At 33.1% G+C, this 18111-nt stretch overlaps 1 long non-coding RNA gene across 1 annotated transcript in view; it reads right to left on the minus strand.

Moving 5' to 3' along the window:
• The window catches only part of LOC117803116, a 125370-nt gene that overhangs the window by 106509 nt on the left and 750 nt on the right, over positions 1–18111 (minus strand). The gene's annotated exons all lie outside the window — the stretch shown is intronic.

An 18111-nucleotide genomic window follows, 5' to 3' on the forward strand; every position in this document is an offset into this window, starting at 1 on the left:
AGGAGTTAGATGCTTAATCGACAAGGCCACCCTGGTGCTCTGGAAAGAGGGAGCATTTTAAATGGCACCACAGAATGCAATCTGTACAATCCAGATCAGGAGAATGATCCAGATTCTTCATCAGATATTTTGCAAGAATAAAACCAGGTGAGGGAGAGAGATTGGGGTGGGGAGCAGGTGAGGGAGGAGGCAGCATGTATGAACATGCTGTGATGGGAACATATAGATTAAAAGAGGCTTAAAAAGCATATTAACACAGTCTCTATGAACACTATTTAGACCTTAATTTGAAAAAGAACAATAAAATTTGTGAAAAAAAAATCAAGAAAATTTGAACTTGGGTTTCTTGATAGCACTAAGGAATTACCATTAATTTTAAACCGTGAAATGATTTGATTGTTCTACTTAAAAGATGAATCTTTATCTTACATGTGCACTTTGAAATATTCTGTCTGAAATGAAATGTTGTGTGGTATTTACCACAATATATATCTGGGGATTGAATGGGTAGGGGTAAAGATGAAAAATTTATTATGAAAGTTAGGAAAATTATGAAAGGCCATGAGTTATGGATATATGTTCAAATTTTCAATAATAAATGTTAAAATGTGTCTACCTCATTAAAAGTAAATATCGCTGATGAAGATAGTAAGTGGAATTTTTACCCTAAAGATAATTTCAATCTAGTTTAATACATGATTTATATATGCTAAATCTGATTTATATATGCTAAAATTGACAGCTTAAAAGACAAGGTCCTTTGGCACAAATAAAGCATTGATGTAAGTAGTCAGCATTTTGAGTGCTTCAGATTTCATTGACCATATACTGAACATGACTTTTTACATATCTTGTTTATTTTTCTCTTTATTAGCCTGTTTAATCTCAATTTACACTTCCTCTGAAAAGCCCAAGGAATCCTTTACTGCCTTTAGGATATAACCAGAGAAACTTTACTACACAGCTTCAAGATATAAATTGTAATCATAGATTTGAACTTAACCAGAACAAGAAAGGCTACATTCTTTCACTCACATTCATTCAATAAAAATTCATGGATCCCTAGGGGGCCTGCATATTTGCTAATACAGAAATGCAAACTGGGTTTCATTTTTATTACTTAAATTCTGGTATAGTTTCCAGAAATATTTTTCAGGGGCAAGTGAAATCTTTCTACTTACAAATAATATTATGGCTTCACTTTTGTACAAAACCCTATCTAAATTTTTTTCTAACTTAACTTATTGACAGCTTTATTTATACATTATATCTTGTTATATATCTTAGATGTAACAAATTTTTTTTAAATGTAAGTCAACATATAATATCCATAAACAAAAAAATCCCATTAATACCAATTACCTCTTCTGGAGATTACACATTTTTTTTTGTGACAATATTTTTAAATTTTGGAGAAAAGTTGCTTTATTCAAATTTTTTAAATTATATATTAGATACCAAACCTCCAAAATTACAAGTTCTAACCAATCTATACTTTTTAAACATTTTGTCATGTCATCTAATAATTTTATACTAATATTGTTGCTTGTATTAATGATAAGACGATGATAATCATGTTGGAAAATGTATGATGGACCCATGTATATTAATTCCTTAAAGACAAGCCAGGCTAATGTTACAACAGTTCCATGGGTTGCACCTGCTTGTCCTAAGGAATAATTATGGTGGAAGATGTTTATAATTTATATGAAACTTACCATGAAAGCAAAATTATTCACATTTCTTCTAGTAATTTACATGTGTTTTTTATGCAGATGGAAACCTCAAGAGTTTTCAAAGAGATATTACTGCTTGCTCAGGAATACAATATTTATGATTTTTATGTTATTGACACACACTATGAGCTAAGAATTCTAAATAAAAACAGAGAAATTGGGAAGACAAATGTTTATAAATGTGTGCAATTTTACATAGATTTTCGATCCAAGGAACTCTTAAATTAGGGCTAAGTTAAATTGTGGGAAATGTATTAAGTAATATCAAACATTTAGGATGGCTTTAAAATTATTGTTTATTATTTAAAAGAAGTCCCAAATATTCCTGTCAATATATTCTAATATCTGATTTTTTGGCCCAAAAGTTATTCTAAAATAAGCCTTACATGATGGAATCCACTTAGAGTAACTTCTAAAGATTTATCCATTTAAAACTGTTTGTATAATATCCAGGTTTATTACCATGGTTATTGTGGACATAATTGTCCAACATTCATGCACAACTTAATTTGCAGAAACATTGATTCTCAATATGGCTTCTTCTTTGCCATGCCTTGTTCCTAAGCCGTTAATTGGTGTGTGCTCACTTGATGTTATATAATTAGCAAAGAGGAGGCACAATATTAGGTTTGAACAAAGGAGAGAGCTTTGGGGCTAGAATATGGAGGAAGTAGGTTTGAAGCCTGACCATTATTGGACAAGTCACTCAACCTCCCTAAGTTTTCATTTTTCTTTTTTATGACATAATAATAAAAATACTTAACATTCATAGCTTGTCCACTTATTTATTGGATTTTCATCGAGGTAACATTTATTGATCCTTTATTGTAAACTGCTTATATGTGATACTTGATTTTGGAGACAGAATTGTCATTAAATTTTAAAGTTCAAAGAATTTATATTAGAATAAGCCAGTAAGACAAACAGATCATATGTCCTGGTGTGATAAGTATGATCCCAAAGTATGCACAGTTTCTCTAAAACAAAGGAAAGGCAATAGTAAATGTTGTGGAATGGTCAGAGAAAGTCTCCCGAAGGGAGCTGATATTTTTAAGCTTTGAAGGACATCTGAAAGGAGGAGTTGCTAGGTAAAGATGTAGAGAGAAAGCACAGACAAAGCAGAAAGCACAAACAAAGCAGAAAGCATGTGAAACGACACGAAAGCCTTCCTTCAGAGCCCAAGTATTGATTCATAGCCTAGATTCCACTTAGACAGTTACAATTTTTATCAATTCTAAGATACATATTTTTTCACATTTTTACATCATGGAAATGAGGGTGCATTTTGCAGTCAATAATGTCTCATAATAATTATCAGTCAGGTGACTGTTGTTAGAAAGTTGTATTAAAAACTTCCACTGATGTCTTCTATTAAGGTGAAGCAAGAGCCAAGGCCAATGCATCTTAGATTTGGTGAGACACAGATAGACAGTCCTATTTTCCTTTTGTTCCTTCTTATTTGCACTGGTTTACTTTTCAGCTACCATCTACAAATAGCTTCTAAAACTTCCTGATGGACTTGAGTATGATTTTCAGCTTAAATTACTTATGGAGAAGAATTTGGTGTACCCTCAACAAAGTATAAATCACAAATTGAATCTACAAAATAAATCACAATTTAATTTAAAGTTTAAGCAAAAATTCTGTCCCTTCCAGAATGCTGATTTATAAGTGTATGTATAGTCAGCAATTGACACATTTCCTGCTGCTCACTATGCATCAAATCCTAGGTGGTTCTAATCCTGTCAAAAGCAAGGGCTCTGCTTTCCTGAAATACCAACCCCAGAATTTATTCTCATTAAATTTATAGCAGCATAAAGCAGAACAGAATATCCTGGTTCTTCCATCGGTTCATAAATTATTGGAAGATCTTTTTAGTGATTAGGGGTCTAATCCACATCTGCTTTTAACTCAGTCTTCTCAAAATTATTGTCTTCTGTCACATTAGTTGAACTATAAGTACATACTCACTACACTTTAATATTTCTTTTTTGTATGTTCCACCTGAAAGTGAAATTTTATCCTTCTCGATTATCTGTTTCTGAAAATTGACAAAGAACCTTACACATGTTAAGGGTTTAATAAATGACTGTTAAATGTTTAAATATAATAGAAAATTTAATTTTTGAAGACATAAACACACATAAGCAATGTTACTTGATAAAGAACATATTCAAAGTTGAGAGATTCATAAATTCAGATTAAGAATATATTTTCTCATTCATTGCACAAATTAAAACCCATAAATGAATATTAACAATATACATCTAATCAAATCACCTAATATGAAACATTTCTAAAGATATCTGAGTCTGACATATAGATAGTAAATAAATAAACAGATATTAAATTTAAAATTCCCACAATTTTATTTTATTTACTTATCTATCTATCTATGTATTTATTTAGAGAGCAAAAAGCAGGGAGGGGCATAGAGACAGGGAGAATCTCAAGCATGCTCCCTGCCCAGGTAGAGCCCCACATGGGGCTCGATCTCCGGACCCTGAGATTATGACCTGAGGTGAAATCTAGAGTCTGTCGTTTAACTGACTTAGCCACCAGGTGCCCCTAAAACTTTCACAATCTAAATTAATTACAAAATAGGAATGGAATAAGACAAAATATAAAAAATAGCACATGGACCGTTGATTATGCAGATTTGACATTGCTCTCATGAACAATTACCAATAAAACTTGCTTGTATTATTAACATAACATATAATTTTCAAGATAAGGAAGAAAAAAAGATAAAGAAAGACCCTGATCAATTAAGATTTATATTGAGGAAATGAAATAATTATGTGTGTAATAATGAAATACATATCTTTGAGGGGTGGGGGTCTACAAGTGGCATTGCATGCCAAGAGAAGTTCCTGTATAATTTTTGCTCAAAAGCAAATGTAAGAAATGAGGACAGATTAAGGGTGAACTATCGAGGTTTGAGGATAAGCTTAAGAGTTTCGTATTAAAATCAAATGAGGCAAAAAGTAGAATCCCCAAGACATCCTGTTCTATATAGGGTAGCATGCATCCAACACTTCAGGAATATTAGGCTAGAAAGATTGAATATTTATCATTGGGAAAGCAACTAATTTTTGAGCATTTCTTGAATTTGACTAGTGAATTTACCCACATTTCCTTCTTTAATAATCATTTCCCTCTTCAATTTCATTATCTTTTGCTAATATGAGTGCAAGAGATAGTTTTAAAATAATAATATATTCACCTACTCACTATGCTTCTTCTTAAAGTACAAATTTCTTTATAAAGTCTCCAGGTGTCGGCAGACACCCAGCTCTTATTTTGTATCTCACAATCAGAAGGGTTTTAAAACAAAGAAACAAACAAAGAAACACAAACAAACTAAAACCCATTTCAGAGTTTTAGTTTGTAAGAACATTCATCAGACTCTCCTAACACTTCACAGGGCAAATTCAGGAACTTCAGAGCACAGAGCACTTGAGAATCACCTTTACAGACACGAAAGGGCTTCTAGAAGTAACTGCTCTAAAACAGTGGCCTGAAGGATTCTGCAGGCTTTCAAAGCTAGCACAGATCGGCTTTAGTGGTCAGCTACAACCGGCCTGGTCAACCATTCAGGATTTACGTAGCTCTCTATTTCTGAAGGGTTTCTTCTGGCCGAAGCCCCCTGCACGATCAGAGGAGTCCTTGGGCCCCAAGAGTTGCAGCTACTGTGGCCCCAGTCTCCTCCTCTCAAGTGCGCTCGCTCAATCAAGCTCTGAGCCCTGGGTTGTTCTGCATTCTGCAAGAATACAGCTGGGGGTATAGGGAATAGAATTTTAAACAGCAAAATAAAAGCAAACACACAAATCCTTCCACTCAGGTTTGAAGAAAGAGCAAGAGATAGATAAAACAGGCTTCGGGACTGTGTCTAAACATGCCTTCCGAATATTGCCCTAACATATGACCTTGGTATATTAGAGCAACATAAATATTTATAACATCTAAACTTCCAAAATTCAGTACAAGCTGAGTCATTAGATTTTCTCTCAGCAAAAGGCATCCGTTAACTAATATTTGGATATATTAATAATTGCTATTTGAAACGATGGGCAGATGTAGCAGGCAGATCACAATCTTCATGTGAAAGTCAACAAGTAACCTAGCTACTGGGAGATATTAATATTAGCACAATAAAGTTGCTACCTATTAAATTTAAATTATTACTAAATTAATTATTATTAAATATTAAATTAAATTCCCATCAAAGAAATTACCAATTATTGAGAACACGTGAACCGTGTATTTGCATACATGTGGCAAGTGTCTTTTAAAATTGGCAGCAATTTTTTTAATTTACTGTTTTCAGGATGACATTCATGGTGAGTGCATTTTATGTTGTTCTGATATTTGAAAATTGAATACACCACGTATAGTATATACATTTATCATTTTCACTCTCTGCTAGAATGCATGTGTGTGTGTGTGTAAACTAAGCCATGCATCTCCGCAGCTATGAGAGCAGTTATTACACAGTTTGCTGTCATATCAAAAATAGTATCTATCAGTGAAATGCACCAAAATCAATCTTTGTGGAATCAAACAAAATACCTATGGTCAAAATATTATCTTCAAGAAGGAACAAGTTATTTCCTTATATGTGACTTTCAAGATCATAATCTTGGGTTACAAAATTGCACCTTAACAAAAGTACGTCTTTAATAGGGGCATTTAGAAAAAAAAAAAACACATATTAAATAACAGAATTCAAAGTTAGTAAGGTTTGCTTCAAATAAAATTCAGGGATGATAGAAATCATTCAAAATATACAAGAAAAAGTATGTATATTAATATATATATTTAAAGTACCAATTAAACCATCATATTCCTGATATATATTTGCATAATACCATCAAAAATTAATAGATAATACAGCAGAGCACTAATCTGAATTAATGGTATGCATATATAATGTTCTATATGCACGATAAACTAATTTACACTAGAGTTTAATATTACAGTAACTTAAATTGACAGTCCCGTATTTGTTTATAAAAGCAACTTTTACTTTCTTGTCTGTATAACTACAGACTTATTTTAAATATATCCAAATTATTTATTCGTCATGAAGACAGTTAAAAAAATTGCTTTATAGTTTCTTTAGGGTAGTAAATACGTTTCATATTCAAACCTGACTTAATTTTCCTTACAATTTTACTAGAATTTTTCATCATTTATGTTGTAAATTCTAGATGAGGGAAAAAAAAAAACCAACCTGTAGTTTCTCCTCTGTTCTATCCTCCAGATCTTTTGGAACAATGTACACGCATGAGTTTTACAAAATTCAACACTAGGAAGTTCTGTCTGGCAATGATTCCCATTTTCTTATTTCCAGGAGCCAAAAAGAGCTGGTGAAATCTGCAAGCCAGCTACCACTTAATCTATGGCAAGCTCCAGGTGCTGTAAATCCATAACTAATCAGGATCAGCTGAGAATGAACGCAACATGTCTTGATCAACCTCTATTCTGGGGGGGGGGAAACTCTACTACTGTCCCGTATGGCCTTCTCCAACTCTTTGCTTTATAGAGTAGACCCTTTATAGAGTAGACTCGGAGGCTTTAACAACTAATAATATGACACAAACCAGCTAATACTTACTCAGTGCTTACAGTATGCTAAACATTGTGTATGAACTAACTCATTTAATCCTCACGACAAGTGTAGGTATTAGCTGATATGAATAAATTAACCAGTATTTTAGGCAGTCACTAAAAGGCAAACGTGGAACCAGAATCCTAGGCAATGTCTATTCAGTTCCCTGTTTCTAGTCCCTGCATTATCTGTGAAAAAGACCATCACACAGTAAAAGGCATCGATGCAATCCCAAAGGACCCATACCTCTGCGCTCTAAAATATTAAGTGAATGTTATTTTTTAAAAGAATTCAACCCATTTTTTTCCTAAACAATGATTTGAAAGGAATAAAAGAAAATACACTTCAGATTTTTGTTCGGGTTCCTTATACAAAGTACCTCTCTGAATGACATTTGGGGAAATATTCTGCATTTTAATTATGTCTTCCATTAGAATGCTATCAAGTTCACAAAAACCTCCAAAATATAACGTCCTGGTAGTACGTTAGTCGGTATTAGAAATATACAGTATGAGTCCCCTGATAGGAATAAGTACCCAGAGCACACTCCGACAGACATACATTAACGGGCTTGTAACCAGAGTTGTGGGACACCTTCATCACAGGCCAGCTTTATTGATCCCCATAAAGTTAACGCATCTTTTGGCTTCGTTTTTCTGCCAGTGAACATACTTGGTAAGGATACAACATAATAGCTTACCTATTGGTCCCATTGTACACTGAAGTTCTTCAAGCTTTTTTGATGAAAATCCATTCAGTAGATGTGGATGAAGGTCTTATGCAAATGACTTGAAATGCTGCCCTAGTAGTGTGGAATCTGTGGTTGTTGGTGTTTTGTGCTTATTTTGGACTTTCCAGAAGAAGTTAATCATCAAATTAACTCACGTTTCTGTTCCTTCTGATGGACAGACACTAAGGAGTCAGAAAATTGGGAGACCCGTCTAACTCTCCAATAACCAGAGGTGCACTTTGGTTAAAACATTTACACTGTCTGGGTCCTTTAAATAAGGAGGTAGTACCCCGAGTTTTCCTGCCACTTTTTAAATTTAATGTGATTCACTTTTCATTTTTCTTCATTATTTCTCATTCCCACAACTCTAAAAACATACTCAAAAACTGACATAAAAAAGCTTCTAATTGTTTTTGCTTTTATTTTTATTTGTTTTAAAAATTGTATTTATTTATTTGAGAGAGGGAGTACGAGCAGGGGGAGGAGTAGAGGGAGAGAGAGAAGCGGACTCCTCGCCGAGCAGGGAGCCCTGACTTCGGGTTTGACCCCAGGACTCCGAGATCATGACTTGAGCTGAAGGCAGACACTTAACTGACTGAACCACCCAGGCGCCCCTATTTCTGCTTTTAGATGTGATTTTAAAAATGTTCCTTGAAGTAAATCTTCAATAATTCACTAGATTTCAGGAACCAGATCTTTATATTTTTAGGGACTATTGATCTTCTAAGTGACTCAACAGTTATAAAACTGATACGCTTTCAAATGGGTTTCTCCATTCAATTGTAAAATTGAATAGTTAGCCAAAGATGAGCTAGTCCACTTGCCTCCATTTGGACCTCACCTAACCCTTACAGAAACAGATTTATAACTTTTTTAGAATTTTTCAGGTATTTTCAAAAAGTTTTGTATTAAGCTTTAAAAAAAAAAAAGTAATTCAATTCTGAATGATTTGTTATCCACCATATGGGCATAGAGCATATATGGCTAACATTTTCAGCATAGTAACCATTTGTCCTGAAACACCTGATAATAAATTGGGATAGATCATTCCAAATTGAAAACCTTACTTGCAGATGTAGCTTGCTTTTCTACTAGCCTGCTCAACTGTATCACACATTTCTGGAAAAAAATTCGGTTTATGCATTTTGTTAAGCATAAATGGAAACACAATACACCTGTTCATGCATGCATTTCTTTAGCGATGCACGCTCTCACACACTCATTCACAGTCAGTGCTGCCTTGCAGACTTTGTGCTGCAGTTTCTGTGATCCTGGATCTTACGCACCCGCTGCTAGCAGGTGTCTGCAGGTGTTTGCCTACAAGAAGTTCATTGACAGTTTATTGTAGCGAGAGTACTTTCTCTGGTAGTGAAAAATAGCTGCAAAAGCTCTGCAGGCTAAGGAATGTAGGACAGTGATGCTTCGTGTACTGTGAATGCACAATTATTCATTATCAGTCAGGCAAAGATTAATCATTCTTCTGTGATATTTTTCCCATGGAAGAACTAGTTATCAAATTCTAGTTTCCACAGATATTGTCAGTGTATTGGAAGGACTGCAGCTGTACTATGAGTCTCATGGACATTTAACTTCTGACAGCTGTGAATGCTTCTTTGTGAATGCAGACATTGCTCTTTGACTCAGAGTTTCTGGAAGAACTCCAAGATGCATTTTCAAGTGTTGCTGCAGACTCTCCGGGTGCATATTAGGAGAAGGTGGTCAGAAACGTCATGAATCGCTAACGTGGACAGATACTTGTATTTTTTTCTACATATGTTTATTTCAGCACAGTTATAAATAGATGAATAGTCAATGGTGAATCTAATATTTATAAACGTTCAATATTTGAAGATTCGTAATTATGTCAAATCTTTCCATGTTCAATTTTACTGACATTGAGGAAATACTGACATACCCAAAAACTCAAACATCTTCTTTGAGTTTTATGGAGATACTCATGTGGCATTCATAAAAATAGACATGGATGACCAATAAGATTAAGGTCAGACATTGAAAAATAATAAAATAAAATGTAGCAAATGTTAATCACTTGTGATTAATATTTTCATGAACTTAAGTGGTTTACCAATTATTCGGAAATTTAATTTAGTAGTGATATTATCTCATTGTATGTATTCTTTGGAAAAATTTAGAAAATTGTGTTATGCCATCTTCAATTTTAAATTATCTATATAACAAATTCATATGGCAAATGGGTTTGTATCCTGACACTTTAGCATGGAAGGGTTGAAATGATTCCTCCTCAAGGGAACCATTTTAGTTTATTTTACTATTGATTTTTTTAAAGATTTATTTATTTATTTTAGAGAGGGAGAGAGAGAGAGAGAGATAGTGGGGGGAAGGGGCAGAGGGAAAGAATCTCAAGCAGATACCCCACTGAGTACAGAGCCTGACAAGGGCTTGATCTCAGGACCCCGAGATCTTGACCTGAGCCTAAATCAAGAATGGGATGCTTAACCGACTGAGCTACCCAGGTACGCCTACTATTGATTTTTTTAGGAGGTATATAATGCTGGTTTTGACACCTGATTTACTAATATAAAATAATAATTATTCAAAAACTCAGAAAAACTCACTACTTGGGACATTTTCTATTTTAGAAAAAAGTATACTGTATGTATTCAAAAATATTGTTTTATGACCCTTCTGTATTCAAGTTACTGTGACAGTAATTCCTGGTAGTTAATAATGTCTTTGATATTTTTAAGGTACATCAATATAGAGACAGTTTATTTATAAATCTATTTAGTGGTCAGTTTAATATATATTTTATCATTATAATTTTTACAAAAGTAAAAATTATATATTATATTGACGATTTGAAATGTATTTCTACTGTTGACTTTCTCAGAAAACATTTGACATTACAGAAATGATGAAGCACTTAGGAAGTATCTCTATTAAAGCTAATTACTAGGTATTGATACACATTATTTTCACTTTTCCTTCAAATTAAGGTAAAGTCCAAAAATTTGTATCTAAATTAGCAAAGTTAAGTTTTTTAAAAAAAGGGATACTGAGAGTCCCTATAATTCATATCATAGTATGTTTCTGCTGTGTACTGTCTGTATGAAGTAATGGAATACCACCAACTACCATGAAACAACATGAAGTTGTTGTAATAACTATATGAAAGAATGGGACCATCTCATAAAATAGTTAGCAAATAGCGAATGACTGTATGTATGCTGCAGGCATGTATACATTTTAGTTGATTGATTCTGAATTATAAATGATGTATGGATTGCTAGTTGATCCTCGTGTTAACCGTGGCTAGTAAATAAAATTACAAATTGAAAAACCTTGTCAAATAGATTCCTATTCTTTGGGACAAGTCAATTTAAGCTTCCCTTTCTCTAATTAATGGATTACTTATAAATACTACTGTAAGAATACTATAATGAAAAACTTTTAAATATAAAAATACCTACAAATAAATTTCAACATTTACATATGAGCAAGAGACAGTAGTGTCATTGATCAAAGTCTGTCTTCATAGCAGTCACTACCCATATAATATTGCAATTAAGGCACGGATTGACTGTACAATGAATCGTGCCTCTTACACTGGTGATTCAAATCCAAATTGGTTATTTGTTCATTGGGATATGTAACAATCAATTAAAATTACAGCACACATTGTAATATGTCACATCACAATAACGACGAATCTAGTGTCACTACAAAAGCATCATTAGATTGACAGAATGTTTGGGATCACAGAATAAAAACGCATCATGTACTATTAAACAAAAATTAGCCACCATAAATCTACTTATCACAAAAGGTACACCATTCACAAGTTAGCATGCTATTATTAATATTTATTTAAATGAAAATAACTTTATATTATAGGATAAAGTGAATAATTTAAAGTCTGAAATTTGAGTAATAATTATATTTTTCTTCCTCGGACATTTTAACACCTACCATTTGATTAACCAGTGTGTTTATTATAAGGCCCATTGGAGAGAAGCACAGTAATTTTTTCATATATTAAATATGTGATCTACCCAGAGGTTGTCTTCCTAAGTTCTGCAAAGCCAGAGTCAAGAATGGAGTTGAGATCTCTGAGAGCCACTGCAGTGCTCTCAATCAGGTGGCTTCCTCAAAATTTTGGACTTAAGCTCTTAAGCAATTCATGCTTCTTTTGAAGCTATATTGATTTTGGCCACAAAAGAGGTATAATAATGGAAATATAGGTCAATTTTATTATTAATATTTTAGATAAATTGATTGAAAACAAACAAAATTTAATCTCAAAAATTGCAGTAATTCGTAGCTGGGGCTTTTAACCAAGCTATTACATCTCTGTTTCAAATATAGACATATGACTTTATTTAAACCGAGATTTATACAGATCTTCATGGAAATTAGAGGCCATGTTTGCATTCTATAAATTCATTAATTGCAGTTTCTTGTCCAAATTCTGCCCACTCTACATGTACAAAACACCACTGAACTTCAAAATAGAGCTTTTGTATTTAAATGGTGGACTGTAAGAGTTCAAGTGCAGTTTTATGACTGACTGACAGACTTCTCTGCACAAAAGACCTAGTCTAGAGAGTTCCTTGAAGCAAAATACCCATTTAGGACTTTCCTTCCCAGTTCTACTAACATCCTGCTGTGTGATCTGAAGAAAGTCACCTTAGAGAGTACTTTATCATACATAAAAAGGCACTTATCTTCTAATAAAATTCTATTGACATAAAATAATCTACCTTGCCTTCTTTATACTGGTATAATAAGGATGTAATAAGGAATTTTGAAATGCCTGTAAAATGCCTTGAAATCTTTAAAGGAATGGCAGAGGTCTTCTACTGAATGCAATTTAAAAGAATTGAATAGAGACCCTCAACAGAATGCAAATTAGACCCCTTGCCAAATGTGAATCATAATTGTCCTTATTTATTGAGGGTGTCCTAATCACTATCATTACTTATGAGTGCAGCTGTTCATACTGATTGACTTTCAAGTTATCCCAGAAATTGCCTAAGACATATACAGTTTCAGCCTTCCAGGAATTCACACTCTAGATCCACATTGCCTAATATGGAGCCACTAGCCACATGTGGCTATTTACATTTAATAAGTTAAAATTTTAAAAATTAAAATTGTATATCCTGTGTTACACCAGCCATGTTTCAGTTCCTCAATAGTCATATGTGGCTACTGGCTATCATATTGGACAATGCAGATAGAGGTTACTTTTCATCATCACAGAAAGTTCTATTGGAGAACATTCATATAGAGGCTTGGCAAATATATGCTACAAGAAATACTATTCAAGTACACAATTTATGCAATAGTATTTCTATATATTATATTCTATTCATTTTGATTGGAGAATGCAGGTGATTTGTCAGAAAGTCAAAATGTCCCTGAGATCCTCCAACTACACGGATATGAGTCCATGAATTATTTTATCTCAAACATAATATGGTTTAAGACAAAATATTTCCCAGATAAATATTTGTTGAGTGAAAAAATTCCAAAATGGACATGCATTTCTTGTGCATACAAAGGGTTTTTTGGAGCTCATTTTTCTACTCTTGGAGGGGTAGCAAACTCCAATTCTTTGCTCAACAAGGAATGATAATCTAGTCCAGAAGAAAACAGCAACTTTGTGCTAGGCAAGTGCTAGATAATGGAAGAGAGTGTTCAGATAAGCAAGTCTTCAATGTTGGTTAGAGTGGACAGAAAAGATTTTTTTGGTGAAGAAAGGATTTACGGTGAATTCTCTAGAGCAATAGCTGAAAGGAAAGGGAAGGGCCAGTTAGATGAATGGGCAGTACAAACCAAAGTTTTGGAGTTGGGAGGAGCTGATTTATTTTGAGGGGATAGAGAGATTATGCGAGTGTCCTCTTGAATGAAAGATCCCAGTTGATAAAAGCTGAATAAAGTATCATCAGTTTAGACATTCTCATGTAAGCAATGGGCCTTCTGAAACTTCTGTGATGAAACTGTGTTTTAGGATGGTTAATTTGTTTTTCTTCGAAAACTCAGAAAGGCTACAGAAAATATACACATAGGTAATGCCTGTTTGGACTTGTTTCCTAAAAAATGATTAGAGAGATGTGAGAACCATGAACCAATAAACCTTAAGAGACAAATCCCAGCTCCAATAGAAAGAGACATAGAAAAGCCAATCCAGCTATATAATAAAACTGCCTCTTTTCCCGTGGAATGTGCATATTTCAATGTGCGTATAAGCCAGATGGCAGCAGCCTTTGTTCTAACAGGGCCTGATGATAGTTTGTATACTTAAAATATGCCACAATTACACACTCACTCATCTTCCTGCCGATAGCAGTAAGATCTGCTGCTGACAATTTCAAGTGTAATCACTTATCTTCTCTGGAGAACCATTTTGATCTTTCCCTTCACCCACCACAGCATCAAATAAAAGTAATGCTGCCAGTACACAGCATGGTTCTGCATAGTGAAGGGAATGGAAACTAGCCGCTATTAATTATTATTCTAATAGTTAATACTGGCAGCTGGAATTGAATGTCACATGTTAGAGCTATGAAGAGAAGCCATTTCAACTAATTAATTTACAGTCCTATATTTAGAAACATAGTGTCTTCCTGGATAGCAATGTGTCCTACAAAAACAGTTCTGAGAACTATGGCACAGAGATTAACTTGGTAAAGTCATCTTCCGCTCTTCATCCCCTCTCATATCATTCTTCCCAATACAGATTTCCCTTGACTTATGACAAGGTTAAGTCCCACTAAGCCCATTGTAAGGTCAAAATGCATTTAATACACCTACCCTACCTAACATCATGTTTTAGCCTAGCCTACCTTAAACAGGCTCACAACACTTGAATAACCTACAGTTGGGCAAAATCGTCCAACACAAAGCCCATTTCATAAAAAATGTTGAATAGCACATATAATTTATTGAAGGCTATACTAAAAGTGAAAACCAGTGGCTCTATGGGTACAGAATGATTGTTAAGTGTGTGGGTTGTTTATGGCCATGATCACATGGCTGACTGGGAGCCAAGGCTTGCTTCTCCACAGCTCAGCATCGCAAAAGGGAACCGTACCACGTTTTACTGGCCCAGGAAAGGATCAAACTCAAAATTCCAAGTACTTTCTACGAAATGTGTATTGCTTTCACACCATCGTATCGTTGAGAATCTTAAGACAAACCATTGTGTGTCAGGGACCATCTATAATATCCTTATTTTTCAAGTACATGTATTTTTTAAAAATTTTTAATGGAAATGTGCATGTAAATTGAAATTTTCAAATAATAAAAAATAGAATGTAGCATGAAAAAAATCTTCATTCTACTCAAGACTCCCCAGTCTTCTCCCAAAAGGCAAACATCATTACTGAATTTGTGTATCCTTCCAGAAAGATTCTCTCCTCCCTCCCCCCAACAACATATATATAGGTGATGCTATACACACTATTAATAATGACAGAACCATATGCTTATACACACTGCTATTAAAGGCAGAAGAGTATTGCGTGTGTTATAATGAATGTTTTCTTACATATTGTTTTGTGCATTTTATTTTGGTACATCTGAAGGCTACTTTCTAAAAAGATAACTGTTAAAAAAATGCATCTTAAATTTTGGAAGATATTTCCAATTGGTCCTTCAAAGAGAGTGTTTTAATACATAATTGGTCAAAAGATAATCAGAGTATATTTATAAGGAACTGTATGGGGCAAAGAAGGAAACTGTCTATTTTATACACATATTTCTCTTATGCCACTGACAGTGAATTTCTAAGACTGTATATAACAAATTAAGTCTATAAGTAAATAAATAATCTTGGTGAAATTAACCAGTTTAGTGAACCTTTTTGGGTTTGATAAATATCACTCCATGATAATTTTGATTATTGTAATTCCAAATATACCAAACTGATAAAAATATGCTATACTACAGTTATTTAGCTTATCAGTTAAGTAGGGAAATGATCATAAATGATGACTCATGTTTTCCCCACTTATGCTTTTAGGGATATGTGGTATATATAATTTAAATTTCAAAGACCTTGAAAATATAATTTATATCTGAAAAATGTGTTGTTTACCAAACAGGGTTGTATAGACTTCTTAGCTAATACTACCATGAAAGTAATCTGTTAGAGCTAATTTTGGAGGAGTCTGGAATCTAGCATCACATTTTATAATCTTAACTGACCAGTTAGGCTAACAAAAAGAAATGCAAGATCTTCTTGCTTTAGATTTCAATAATGTTAATTAGTATTTACAAAATGTCGTTGTTATTACCAAAAAATAATCTCTTTTACATTATTTCATAACGGACTATAATTCTTGACTAGGCATTTTAATATTCTAAAGCAACCATACAACAATACACAAATGTAATATGATGAGATATTTAAGAAATGCACTTAATATAAGAATTCTTCCAAAGAGTCCATAAAACACTAAAATGACAATTCAGGTAATAAAAAATATGAATTCACACAAATGTATGGTCAATTTCAAGTGATAAGTATGCTGATTGTGGTTTGAATTTAAATTTTAATAAGAAGGTATCAGATTATGTCCATAATTCCCACTAATTATCACCAAATATATTACCATATATGAAGTATATTTATGATTATAGTAGATCATGAGCTAATTATAATATGCATAAATATATTCGCAAACATTTAGACAAAGATTCTTAACTTTTCACATCCAACTAACTCAATCAAATGTTTAATTTAGCATAATGTCCTTAATTCTGAACAGATCTATTTGCTCAATCATTTCATTTTCTAGTTTCCGAAGTGTTTATGTAATCCTGTGCATTCATTTGAGTATTGTGTGAAAGCAAGTATATATATCATATGACTTTATTTTTTTAGTATGGACTGAAACATAGATATGTTTGTTCCTGTAGCTAGAAGTCTTGGCTCAGATTTGATTACTGTTACATGATTCGTTTATTTCTTTTCTAGGCCATAGTCAATATTCAAAACAAATAGGAGTCCAAAGACTAACAAATGAGGTTTTTTCTTATTTCTATGATGCTTTTCCTCAGAGTTCTTCTGTTCGGTTTCTGCATGTCACAGTATTTTCTCAAAATTCACTGTCCTGCCGAGAAGCTTATAGAGACACCTAGCGGTAAACTGTTAATGGCGGCTTCTCGGGCTATCCTTAATATCAAGTTAATGGTAGACAGTTGTCATCACTTACTCATTTGAACCACAAGAAATAAGCTGGAATATTTTTATGTCAGTGTTTCTAACAAAACTAGAATCTAAAATAATTGCAAACATGTTTAATACTTTTTAGCTTGACAAAATTTGTTTTTAATTAGGATAACAAATATTTAAAATGAAAATAATACAAAATCAAAAATTAAACCAAATTTTGATACTAAATACAGTTGAGAAAATTTAAGAAAGCAATGATAGAATGAACTAAAATAGCTATTATACAGCTATTTTGAAAAGTCTAGTAATTGATTAAACCATTTCATACTCTTCTATGGAATTTGTCCACATCGAAAATTATGTCTGTGATAGAATGCCAAAAGTTTCCAACTGTAAATAATATGTAATTTTTAAGTTATGACACTTTAACACATCCATTTAAAAATATAAAAGCAATATTATACTTTAAAATAAATTTTATAAAATAGTCATATCATGTTAGAAGACGACTAAATAAAATATACAGTAACAAGACTTTTGTGGGTGAAGTTTAAGTTGTCTGTTTATATAAGGTAACTGCAGCAAGTGGCTATCATTCCTGGGGCCAAATGTTTCTAAATTTACAGGAAGTTCTTTTATAAGGTTTTACTGTCATTATCCAATATTACAGATTACTTCTTTTCTCCTTCTCTTGTACATGCCCTGAATTTAAACAAAATAAATTGTTTTCAAACAAAGTATGTATGGATTAACTGAAAAACATCTGCAAAACAGAGTGAGAAGAAATTTCAAGAAATGTTGCAAAACCTCAAGAGACTACATTATAAACTATCTCTAGAGAACTTCTAATTTCAACACAGAGAGAGGA

Source organism: Ailuropoda melanoleuca, chromosome 7 (assembly GCF_002007445.2).
Source record: "Ailuropoda melanoleuca isolate Jingjing chromosome 7, ASM200744v2, whole genome shotgun sequence".
NCBI classification, from domain to species: Eukaryota; Metazoa; Chordata; class Mammalia; order Carnivora; family Ursidae; genus Ailuropoda; species Ailuropoda melanoleuca.